The sequence below is a fragment of the Haliaeetus leucocephalus genome, unplaced genomic scaffold (genome assembly GCF_000737465.1).
Source record: "Haliaeetus leucocephalus isolate CR32 unplaced genomic scaffold, Haliaeetus_leucocephalus-4.0 Scaffold915, whole genome shotgun sequence".
Taxonomy (NCBI): domain Eukaryota; kingdom Metazoa; phylum Chordata; class Aves; order Accipitriformes; family Accipitridae; genus Haliaeetus; species Haliaeetus leucocephalus.
The window spans coordinates 2,227,848-2,240,936 of record NW_010973351.1 but is presented as its reverse complement, the minus strand read 5'-3'; positions in this window follow the sequence as shown (position 1 = coordinate 2,240,936).

Here is a 13,089-nt window from a genome sequence, read left to right as displayed (position 1 = left end):
AAAGTAAATCTTCCAGTTCATCTATGATCTCTGCTGAAGAATTAATATATGAAAAATTACAAATTCTCCTGTCTAAACTAATGTGTGTGTGTATGTGTGTGTGTGTTTCCCCTCCCTGAGGAACACAAGGTCTCAAACTAGGCTTCTATAACAAGCTTTCTTGCACCCTGTGCTAACAGTGAAACAGCAATGTGACAAGGTAAACATTGCTAAAAGCATCTAACAGCCTAGTAAATGAGAAAAATCATTCTGAAGACCTTAAGATGTCACGACTTTCAGAATCCCCACTACCCCTCTGTTTCCGCTGATATAGTTTGAATTGCAGAATAACATAGCTACAGAAACATGAGTGGGGAGCAGCCTCCGTGAGTCCCCAGCACTGCCTCCCACTTGAAATGTGACTAACAACCGCCAGCAGGGCACATCAGCCATAGCTTTGTACAGCTAAGTCTTGCAAACTTCTTAGGAGGGAGCCTCTACAGTTGCTCGGGGTGCCCTGTCCCAATGCTGGATTAGTCTCCCAGTGCACAAGGATTGCCATTTTTTCTGTGCCCCCCCACCACGTCATCCCAAGAGCATCCTGTGGGCAGCGTGATGCCATCTCTGCCAGCTCTCCGCAGGACTCGCTCTGACTGCTTTTGTCTATCTGTACAGTATCTTCAATTGTATTGATTACACCTGAGTCCTCCACCTCCCTCTCTTTATCATTCCTGATACTGCATTGCCTACTCCATTGTTGCTTCCCTAAAGCTAGTGTTCTGTCTCTTACCTGAAAGGTGGTGATTTCCACCACCTTTCTTTAGACCACGAGCTCTTATGCAGTTGGATCTACTACTGCAATTACTGAATGGCGGCCAGGGTTCTGGGAGCATGCTTTAGAGACTTTAAGTAATTGAGTACCGCTACAGATTGAGGAGGGCTCCTCAAGCAATTAGTTATCTTTACTATAAAAAAAAAAAAAAAAAGGACTTCAATTTGTCTAGTTTCAACTTCTAAAGACCGTGCTTGTTACCCATTTTTCACACAGGTTAAAGAATTGAAAAGCTTTCCTGCATTCATGTCCCAAGGTTACCTCCCATTTCCATCTTTGGAAGAACACAATAGATTGAGATTTTACTACTCCATTTTAGGCAATATATCCAGGTCTCGAGACATTCTCCTTCAGGTATAGGGTCTGTACTTTGCATGGCAACCATATTTTCTAACATTCCTCTTGCTATCCTCTTGTTGAAAGCAAAAAGTGGTGACCGACATACCTATGGTTAGTCTCAACACCCAAAAGGCATTAGATTAAAAAAGGTCTTTGTAAAGACTTTAAAGAAAGGTTTATAAAATACATTCCTGTTAGGAAAACAAAGGTGGCTCCTCCTTACTTCAGCAGTACAGGCATGTTTTCTATCAGGTGACTGGCAGAGGGATTTAAGCAGAGCTATCCAAGTATTGGTTTCTGGCCGGAATGGTGTACTAGTCAGTTTTGGAAGAGTCTTGAGAGAGGCTTGGCTACAGAACGTTTAGGAATCACGGGGGCCTTTTGGCTTTACATCTATGAATTACAAAAGTACATACAATCAACTGTGAAAGACATTCCATTTCTGTGATATAAATGAAATAGCAAGAAGGAAAATAATACAACTTCTTCCTTTCCCACAAAAACTATAAGGCTTGATGCCAAAAGGCTGTAAAGATTTTATTGCTTAAATAATAACTGGCTGCAGGGATCTGAACTCTGCAACATGTTTATTCTGATGCAAAGCCAACAACTTTTTTCTGAAAAGCTAGGAGAAACTCATCTTTCTCCTGACAAAGCAGTTAACTGCCCTCTGACTAGAACGGTCATGAAATGGTAATTTACGCAAGGTCATGAGAAAGCAGAAGAGTAGAGCCCTGTGGCCTTCCACGTCGCACCAATGAGGAAAATCCAGTCTCTTCCCTAAACCAAGCAGCCTCCTCCCTAAGTGTCACTTAGGCTTGATTTGTTCCAACACAGGCATGAGGTTTGTGGGTTTCTTCCTGACTGCAGCCTTGCTAACGTGTTTGCAGTCTCAAGAAAATGTTTGCATTTCCATCCTTACCATCAAAGTATAAGGTTTAAAAACAATTCATAAAATGAAAACTTAAACATCATCCAAGATTCTGGAGGTAGGGTCTTGGGTATAAGGTTTTGCCTTAACCTAGCCACACTCCAGAGTAAAACCAAATACTTCCATAAAGAATGCTGCCAATCCATCAGTTACCACTGGCATCTTGTGAAGGAAGTCTGGTCATATTTTAAGCAGCCACACAGTCTCACCTACCAAACCTGTTCTGTATGTCAGGTCACTTCAGCTGCTCAAGCAGGTGGACCTCAGTTTGTAGATGGAATCTGGCACAGTGCCCTTACCTATTTTCTTTCAATAGAAATCCCATGGGGAGGAAAATCTGATCCAGGAGAAAGCAGGCATAGAGGGACCTTATTGCTGATTCACTTTTCTGAAGAGAATTCCACATCAACCAGGCTGGCAATATTCAAAGTTAAGCACATAGCCTTTCAAGTCAGGTTGTGTTTGACTGCTTCTGGCTTTGGATGCTAGTCACAATCAACCTTTAACTCCTGTTTGCACAGGGAATGTCTTTTATCCCACAAGGTACTCATCAAAGTGAGTAATCTGGAGATCTCTACAGACTGAATTGGTTCCACTGGTTGAAACTTACAGCCACTGTCTGGTCACACTCTTGTTTCTGAAAAAGTTAAGCAGTGATTTCCCTGTCCTAAAGTGTTCATGCCATGAAGGACCGAGCCTTAATGGTCGTAGCTCAGACATCTCCGCTATCCTGCGCTGTTATCTATATATCTATCCATCTGTATCCTGTATAACCATACTGGGTTATAGTAACAGAACTATAGCCAGCAGGCCAAGGGACGTTATTTTTTCCTCTTCACTTAGCAATCACTTGCACCATCTAGAATACTAAGTCTACTTTTGGGCTCAGAAAATAAAAATCTTGATCAAATGAAGCAGGTACGACATGGGGACCACCAAGATGGTCAGAGGGTGGAGCACTTACCCTTTAAGGAGAGGCTGAGGCAACAGGGTTTGTGCAGTTTGGGGAAGAGACAGCTTTGAGGGGACCCAATATCAGCTCCAGCTCTAGCACCTTAGAGTTGCTTTTTGAGGAGATAAAGCCAGATTCTTCTCAGTGGTCCATGGTGGGAGGATGAAAGCCAAAGGCATAAGTTGAAACAGGAGAGATTCAGTCAAGCAAAGGGTGTGCAAGCCTAATGCTTCAGAATTTCAAGGTTTTCAGGACCAGGTAAAGCCTTGAGCAACAGAGTTTGACCTCATAGCTGACCCTGCTTTGAGCAGGAGGTTGGCCTAGAGCTCTCCTGAAGTCCCTTCCTACCAGCATTATCCTATAAGCCTACCATCCAGTGTTGTGACTGAGATGTAGCTTTTCACAGCTTCATCTTATTCTCTCTTATCTGGACATAAATGGAATAATTACACATGAAACTGCAGTCTGATCCATGATGGTTACAGCTAAATTGTTCACAGAGGGTTTCTTCATCAGACTAAATTTGGTTTCTGAAAAAAAAAGTATCAGCTGTTAAAGATGGAAGATGCTATATTCTATTTAATATTCAGATTTAATTCCAGCTTTGGCCAACTTTTTTATTACCAGACATAACTGAATTCCTGGTTTATATGTCAAAAGTTGCACAGAAAACTCAAGCATCACCACAGATGGTGGGTATGTTTTTGTGACCGTCTGTAATGTGATAGTTTGTGGGTCACTCCACAATAAATGGGCATCTGGAATGGCCATTAAGGTTTGTCAAAACTATTACACATCTTCAAATGATGGTGGGGATGGGTGGGTTAGAACTTAACCTCAGTAATAAGATCCATCCATAACTGGCAGAGGCTGTAACAATACCCCAGCTGTGCCAAACCAAGAGCGAGGATCCTCCACAGTGCCAAAAGAAAACAAGCTTGCTGAGGATCTGCTCTCAGAGGAGGAAGCCCTGAATCAGGCAAGATGTGAAGGAAATTGAGTAGGCTTAGCAGAATAAAGTCTTTCCACAAGTAAAAACTGGCTAAGAGACATGACAGAAAGTGGGAATATATGGTCAGTTTTCAACATGGAGAGAAGCAATTTGTGGAGTTGAAAAGGGTCAGTACTGGGACTAGGCTGATAAATCTCTTCAGATTTGCCCTAGAGCAGAGGGTAAACCCTATAATGACTGGTGGTTTGCTGATGTCTGCTGTCTCATAGGAAGCAGCTGGCAATACCCCTTCTCCTCCTCCTGGCCGCTGCCAGAAGACAGGATTCTGGCACTAATCCTCTGGTCTTATCCAGTACGGCTCTTTTGATATATCATGTAAAGGTACAAACATTAAGAGACAAAAACAATCTTAAATCCATTCAGACCCAAACCAGAAGAGCAATAAAATGGAAAAGATGGTCAGGTAGGTATGCTTCTGCACAGTCATATTTTAATGCATGCTTCTTTACAGTATTAGCAACCTCTCTACTTCAGCTACCCAGAATGGCTTCTGCTGGCAGTAAGTACAAAATAATAGAATCCAAGAACACAGCAACCGTTAAAAAAAAACCTCATTAAAAAAAAAAAGTCCTCAAAGAATCAGAATTGTAAGTCAAACCCCATCAAGCGAACAGACAGAGATTGCAGAAGACAGTTGCTTACTGTGAAGACTAGACAGGTGTCTCCATCTTCTGCTACGCTTGGGACAGCAAAGAGAGAAAAGAGGTAAAGGTGGTAGCAGTAGCAAAGGAGAATGCAAGCAGCGTGCTAAGGGGTGAAAAGTACCATCAAATTGGTGCTGAGACACAAGAAGAGAATTTCTGTCAAAGTTGTTATGCCATTTCCTTGAATGTCTTAAGTGAAGCCATCCAAACCTCCCTTAGAGCGATATTGTGTCCTCACAGTGCTGGGTTTTAGTGTTTTCCAACACAGTAAGGTCAGCAAGAAGGTGTGAATTTTTCAGACTCTGAACAAACACAACTATGCCAGGAGATCTCTTAGTGCAAACCTGACCCCAGAGATTTCACAGGCAATGGACGGGTTTTTGTCTCAGCAGCCACTCTAGCTTGATTATTCCTTTTCTACACATGTGGGGAAAAAAAAGGTCACCAGCTTATTACACACTATTAATGTTAAATAACAACAATAAAAAAGCAACACCTCATTTGTTAATATGATGTCTTTTGTACACCTGTCACAATACTGGGAAACTGAAGGGCTTAATCTTTGATATTACATATTTACAAGCCTTGCAGATCAAACTCAAATGGTATTTCAACTGTACTTTACCTAGAGCAAGAAATGTCTAGGCAGATAGCCCAGAGCATATTTAGAGCTGCCCTGCAGTCAGTGAGACACATGAAGTGAGTATACAATGTCAAAGTACTGTAAAAATAAGTCAGCTAGAATATAATTGGCTTGGATCATAGGTCTACAGGGCTACGGCACCTGAGCCATTGGTAAATTACACAGCCTTTTTTACTTGATTTCCTGTTTCTTCAACTCTGAAGTGATAATTCTGTTGAAGATGATAAAGACTGTTGAGGAGATTTTATTTAATACAGATGGACATGTTAATGCAGAGTGATCTACCCATCCCTCCAATTAGCCTACTAGGTGCAGCTTGATATAAAGCAGAGACTGGAGCCCTGAGGACATAAAGCAAGACAGGGAGAGCAACATAGCTCAGCATGTTTTCAGGAAATCCAATTATTTGTCTGAAGCTTTGAATTCAAAAGTGGATTCAGAAAGTCCTAAAGCAATTATGATTTGCACTGAAAGAGACTGGCTAAAGCCAGCAGCTAAACGTTTGTATTGTTTTTGGCTTGTGTGCTCCATTTATACAGTAAGACCCTTTAGCACAATCACTTCAGCATGTAACTGAAATGAGTTTAGTTTTCAATAGGATTCTTCTTTCAAATAAGTTGATAAGAAACACACCAGTTTTCTTATTTTTAGTACAGACAGAAGGGCTCAGAAACAATTCTGGATTTCAGAAATTATTTGAAATCTTTTATGAGCTTTAAAGACAGTGTTGTGTTAAATATCTTGCACAAGATGATAATGCTAAAACATTTGCCGCGCAGGGTGCGTACCCTTCAGTTGGTCTACTGTGTCTCTTCACATACTAACACATATGTGCTATGCCATCATGATCTGAGGCAGGAAACATGCAAACAAGATGTGTAAATATTTTTTGCTTGTTACGTTTTCTAGTTACTTTGGTGAAAAAAAACCAAAATATTTGTAACAGTATTCTCTGTGTATTTTAATATTATCACCACCAAGTGCTCTGTATTTCTGAAAATCTCCCTAGTAATTTGGATATTTAAATATGTATATTTATGTATGTTATATACATAGTCCATATATATTACAATTTTAAACCACTTTATTAATGGTAGCAAGAGATACCCGAAATCATTCTAAATGAACTGAGATATGCAAAATTATCTCTTGAATAGACACTGACCCTGAACATATTTAAGTAAAATTACTTTACTCATATTTTAGGTGTGCGTGAATTTATTTTTTCACTTTACATTTTGATAATGAACACTATGTCTGTAATTTGTTTTCAAAAGTCACCAAATATAGCGAATGAAGTGCTGTGAGGCATCTGTATCCCTACGAACTTTATATATATATATATGTATATATATAATGCATATATTCCTAGAAAGCCAGTTGTAGGCTAATTTTTTTTTTCAATTTCAGACCCTCTTTAGAGATTATAGTGGAAGAACAATGTGCGTTTTTAATCACATTCTTCTAACTTTAAATAGTTTATGTGGCTCTTCTTGAAGATAAAAATCTATTCTATAAAAAAACACCCTCCTGAGCTGTAGCTGCTAGATACAAAGTTTTCTTTTTTAAATAGCAGTAAAAATACCTCATAAGCAAAGCTGGCCCAAAACTGGGATTCCAAGTTCACTGGAGGTTTCTTTTTAATTTAGTTTTGATCTGACCTGTAGTGGCTGTTTCCAATGTCCGTAGCCCAGGCAGACTCTGCAGGAATCCAGGCAGGGTTCTCTTTGAACTCTGCCTTGAGTTTGCTAAAACCTCATTGAACCCAAGATGTTTTAAATGAAAGACTTCAGACTGGATGAAGTAGCATTTTTTGACAAAACTTTGTTTCCTTTGATAATTTCTGAACACTTCTATTTACAACATGCTTTGATTGAAGACAGACTGTTATGATGAAATGACAGACGTTTCATAATTATTCCTTTCCAAAGTCTTTTGGATGCCAGCCTCATCATAATTCACAAATGGGTCAGTCTACTTCTCTTTGACTTGGCATTTTCAGTCACTTAATAAGAACCAATGTCTACCCAAGTAATCAGCTCAACATATTTTAACAGACCTCTAAAACAAAATGACAAGGATAAACTTGTGACTAATTTCCAGGATTAGTTATTAGAAAAACTGAATTCTGCTCAGTTTTGCTGCAAATACTGTGCCATGATTTTTGTCCTGCCACGTAAAACCTCTGACAGAGTCTATATTAGCTTTTGTGATGCGTCCTGAGGCTGCTTTCTGCATTAGATTTCCAGTCCCAAGCAATAATAATCCTTTTCTAGCATTCCACCCATTTCCTTGTCTTTTCTGATTATTACTTAGGCCTCTTGTTCATTGATATGAAGCTTGGTTTTTGTCAACATTGAATACCTGACACGAAACCATCCCAACATACCAGAATGGTTACCCAGCCCTGTCCCAAGCTGTTTTGATCGTTACTGAGAAAAACCAACGCTGGTTATCCGCTGCCTTGTATGCGAGTAGCTAACAACCAATGAAACAGAAACCGTGTTGGAAAGTGCTCCCGGCATACCACCCCTCTGATTTAGCATCTCTGGGCAGCTGACCAGACTGGCTGAAGGATGGAATGATCCTGCTGTTAGTTAATTGTGCATACGTAAAAGTTAGAATCAGACTGTCAAGCTGCATAACTGCAATTAAGAACCCCGTCTCCATATTCAGCAGTACTCATGTGGGTTTTCTGATTTACCAAAGGCTCTTGCTACTTACCTTACTTTCTGAAGTGTTTGCAGGAGGCAAACATATATGTCAAGAGCTATACTTTCATATGTATATACCCGTGTAGCTGTACACAGGCATAAGTGTAAATATTTGTACGCAAAGGACATATAAAGTTTCGTAATGTTTTTAAAGTGTGTAGAAAAATAATAATTCCAATAGATGTAGGGTGCTTTGCACAGTAATGCTTGTATGACTATTTAAATGTTTGAGAAATTTTTCACCCGCTCTGCATTTTTGCTGTCCGTGAGTTGTGCCGGTCAGTTCTTACAGTAAGTCTCTTTGTCTCCCTCTGGTGGGTACCTACAGAAAATAGAGTCTGAACCTCCCTTGTTTGGGAGGTGTCACTTCCTTAATTTAAGCAGAATTCACATACAGAAAAAAGGCTAAGCTCAGTTCTTATAGATAATCCTGGTATCACAAGCAAGGCCAATTTTTTTTCCCATATCATCCTCAGTTAAAAAAACACTTTCATTTTTAAGAGAGTAAGGAAAAAACACAGATTTCAAAAATAATAATAAATAATAGATAAGTAATAAATGTACAGAATACACACACAGAATACACAATACAGAGCACATTATGTTAGCCTAGCTTGTACCAAAAGGTGGGTTTTGTTTATAAAATAGAATACATCTTATTCTTCTTCTATCCTTTTAAACTTGAAATATATTCATAGACACACACATATACGTATACACACAAGATTTTTTTGGAAAACGATTTTTTAAAGTCAAATTATACCCCAAAATCACTACAAATATTTACACATCAGAAAGATACTTCATATCTGCTTTAAAAATGAAATGTTCCTAGCCCTTCAGAAGAGTAAAATATTGATTGTCAGATTGTGACATCAGAGGAGCAGAAGAGTCACTGGTGTAGAAATTAATCTTCCTCAGTTGGGACCACGAGTAAAGCTTGTTTTGGAGAAACCAGTGATCAATATCCCTGTTTTGATTGCATTTTTTTATAAGGTTGCACCTTAATAATATTCAACGTGATGAAATTGCTGCTCTCTCTTTCTGAAAAGAAGATGCAAACAGTGAGTATAGTGCAGAAATCTGTACCCGTTGTTGCTTAATTCCCTGGTGGAATTTAAGACAGAGCTGACCTATGAAGTTCTAAGTGGCTTGGTTTGGGCTAAGTGCCTCCCTCTGTACATTACATTTCATTAGATTTGTTCTTTGAAGGCATTTATGGTAGAATTCTCTTTGGAAAACAAGACAAAGAAGCATTACTAGGGTGTTCTCCATGAATAGCCTTCCTGATATGCAGGTTTGCTTCATTGTGTATTACCATAGCTTTGTATTATGGTCTTTATAGATCTCTGGAGTACACTGCAAAGCTAATTTTTTTTTTTCATATACATTTCTAAGAGAGGCATACTCTTAATGGTAAGAAAGGGTTTAGGGTTTATGGTACAATGGTGCTTTGGCAACACCAGTCTGTGGTGGAAATCAATTTTTGGCTGCAGTTATTAAGCAATAAAGAGGAATTTTTAGAAATGAAACAGTCCCTCAGCATTCTAAGAATTACAATAAACTTTATCTTGAATACATTTCATTGCTCTTTTTATTATTCTGAATAATAAATGCACATGTTGGGTAACAGTATTGTAAAATTATCTATGAATTATTGTGAATAAATCTCTTGTGGAAGTTTTGCCCAAGTGAGGATGGTGTTGGACTGACTCCTTTGTGACCAGGTGGACAAAACAGAACAGTTGTATCTTCACAGGCACGCATAACTCCACTGTTTATGTTAAAATGAAGCTAAACCTTTACAAACCACAGTTTAATGTTTAAAATACTAGTACTAATACCAGCTTAAAATACTAGTAAAACCTACATTTCATGCACTACCACCATCTGCACATATAGAAACGGCATCAAAATGTCAGATTTTTACCCTTTTGAACATTTAAAGGGCAAGCTATAGAAAAGCACTCATGGTTTTATATTGCTGCGGAGGGGACAGGCTGACACCTGCTTTGCAGATCCTTGTGGAGAAGCTTGTGTGGAAGTCTGTACCCTGTGATTCCTTTCGGTTTCCCTTCTTCAATCACTGCCATTGCTCTCTGCTTCCCTTCCCTCCACCTCCTAGTGCCTTGAAGCTCACCTTGAGTTTTAATTTCCCTGTGGCGTTTATATCTTCACCTATTCAATTTTAAAACTTGTTTGTTCTTTCTTTTTCTCGAAAGCTCTCTTTGTCAGTGTAAGGATTACTGTCAAATAAGATTACACTACAGGAAAACACCCCAAGAAAGCAGTATGTGCATAAAAAAGACTATTTCATTAACAGGTTATTACATTTCCCCCAGCTTCCTGCTTTAGAAGTTAGTTATGTCTACTGGATGTGGCTCTGAGGGGAGCTATTCCAAGCTCCACCACCTTGGGAATTGCTCTGAGGGGCACATTGGGCTAGAATGATAAGAAGTCTATGTATCATGACACCAGGGATGCCCAATATCTAGCTGCCAGGCAGGCTTGTGAAATCCAGCTCCCTGCATTCCTGATCTGGTTAAAGATGGAGAAATAGGTGCCTAGGAACAAGATCCCAAGTGCTAGCATGTTATCTGAGGAGCTGCTAAAACCAGCTACTTACAGACACCAAGGCAAGAGAGGAGTCTGGAGCAGTTGGCCAAATTACAGCTGAACATGTTTGGAAAGAAGAATGCAGGATAAGCTTTGTGGACAAGATCAGTCTCAGGCCTGAGTAGATTTATAATGGCTTTTCTCTGCTTTACCTGTGGGGCCGGGAAACTATTTCTCTCCTTAATAGAATTTAGTTTTTGAGGAGGAGAGTTATTCATGGAAATTTCTTTCCACCTTCCCCTGCATCAGAAGTCGGTTATACTGGATACTGAATAGAGAACCTGTAATGCAGGACGTTGGACTATAAATAACTGAGGGATAACCCACCCTTCTCTTGGGTGTGATATATCAGAAATCACTTCCCAGAATCTTCTTATATGCTTAGGCATATAAAAGAGCTCATTCACACAAGGTTTTACAAGTGTAGAAGTGGTAGTCATCTCCTGCTATGCAACAGGACAACAACAGTCAGCTCATTGGCATGTTTTTACTGCCAGTCTCTGCCCAAGCACTTTTCAGCTCACAATATGGATTTCTCCACTAAAATCCATAATTATTCACTTATAGGGTTTGCTGGGTTAAATGTTCTGTCGTCATGCTAGTGGAAGTTACGTTTGCAGAGACAAATCAACATTAGCTGGGCTGGAGGATAAAAATGAATGACTAAACTACTGGACAAAACACTTCTCTGGAAAGAGGACACCTGAGATCTCATTCCTGATCCAATGAATCTTGAATTATACTACACCCTGGAGCTTGAAGTTAGCCAGCCCCAGGGGTGATTAAATGGGACTCAACGCTCCGAAGTCCTGCAGATGTCCTGCGTTGCCCTCTGGACAAAGAGCAGTGTACTTGTCATGCTAGTCCTTAGATTTGTAGTGCCTGCCCTGTTCCCTGTGGCCGACTGCGTTACAAGGAGGAACAATCTGGGTAGGGCTCTGCTTTCCCACTTTTTAGGGGAACTGTACCTAAAACAGCAGGTAGTGAAAAGGGATAGACTTAATGAAAGAGATTGCCCACTTTCATAATACTTTGAATCAGAATGCATAGAACATGATTAAACTGAATTCCCTCTTGGTTTGTGTTACTCTATTTTCTTTCTTTTCTTTTTTTTTCCCAAAGAAAGATGCATTCTCATTTGATGATTTGTCCTTCAAAACATGCTGTTTCTTCACCAAATATAGCCTTCATACAAAATGTAACATTTCTTTGGTTAACTATGTCAATTAATTTTTGTTCATGTGATTATATAGCTTAAAATATATTTTGATTCTTAATTTTTGCATTATTGTATTAAGGATGAAGAATGGCCCATTTTTTAGTGATTAAATGATTGTTTCTTCTTCTCCCCGCCCCCCCCCCGGATTTATACTAAGCAACTTTTAGATGAAAACCAGTACTGAATTAAAAATGCACAAATATAGCATTACTGCATTGTTTTGTTAGCTAAGCTGCGCTCTATTGTATGTGCTGGGGAAAAAAGACAAATAATAATTTTATTAAAACTTTGGTGTATTTTAAAAAATGGAATTATTTACCGCAGTTTAGAAACAGTTTCTTTACACATTTCTGGTTTCCATGGATAAAATTCCAAAAAGCAGACAAGTGCCTTATGGGAATTTCAGAAGCACTTCTCCTTTCCTCCTTCATAGTGTAAGTGGGTACTGGGAGGCAACTTCTTTAAGTGCTTCTGAAATCCTGCCTCATTCTTCACCTTCAGAAAATGCAAACAAGCTACTGCAGCTATAGTAGGGGTAGATAAACTGGTGATCGCCCCTTCGAACACAGCTGCAGTGGCGACATGCCCCAGGAATTCTGACTTGGGCTGTGATTCTCCGAGCACCTCCCCTGAGCAGATGTGGTTCAGGTGTTCATTGCCTACTCCAAAGTGAAGTCACAGCTACAAATCTTGCCGTCAGAATGATGGTGCACCCAAATCCTAAGTCTTCTAATATTTTTAAATATCCTCGAGAGGATGCGATGATTGGTGTGAAAAAGTGCTCTTTGCTATAGCCTGCTGTGCTATGTGAACACGCATTAAGAGTTGTCTCTGAATCCTTAGAGTAACGCTAATAACAAGAGAATGCAGAGCAGGGCTTTGCCTGTCCTATACCTTTTTTTTTTTGTTTCAGTGTTAGTGAGGAGTGAGAAGGATTTACTTATTCATCAGGAGAGCAAGTTCCAAACCACAAGTCCCAGGAGTCCAAAGTAAGGTGCCCAAATCCATTGTTCTGCAGCCGATAAGTTATAACTTGACTTTCCCATTGGCAGGCTGAGGCACTCTGCCTCTACATATTCAACACAGGCTTGCATTCCTGCTTTGTTGAATTCATTAGAGATGCCTAACTCCTCTTTCACACAGCAAAGACAAACTTTATACGATCTGAGAAACCCAAGCTGCTTTCCATACTACAGTTTTGCAAGTTG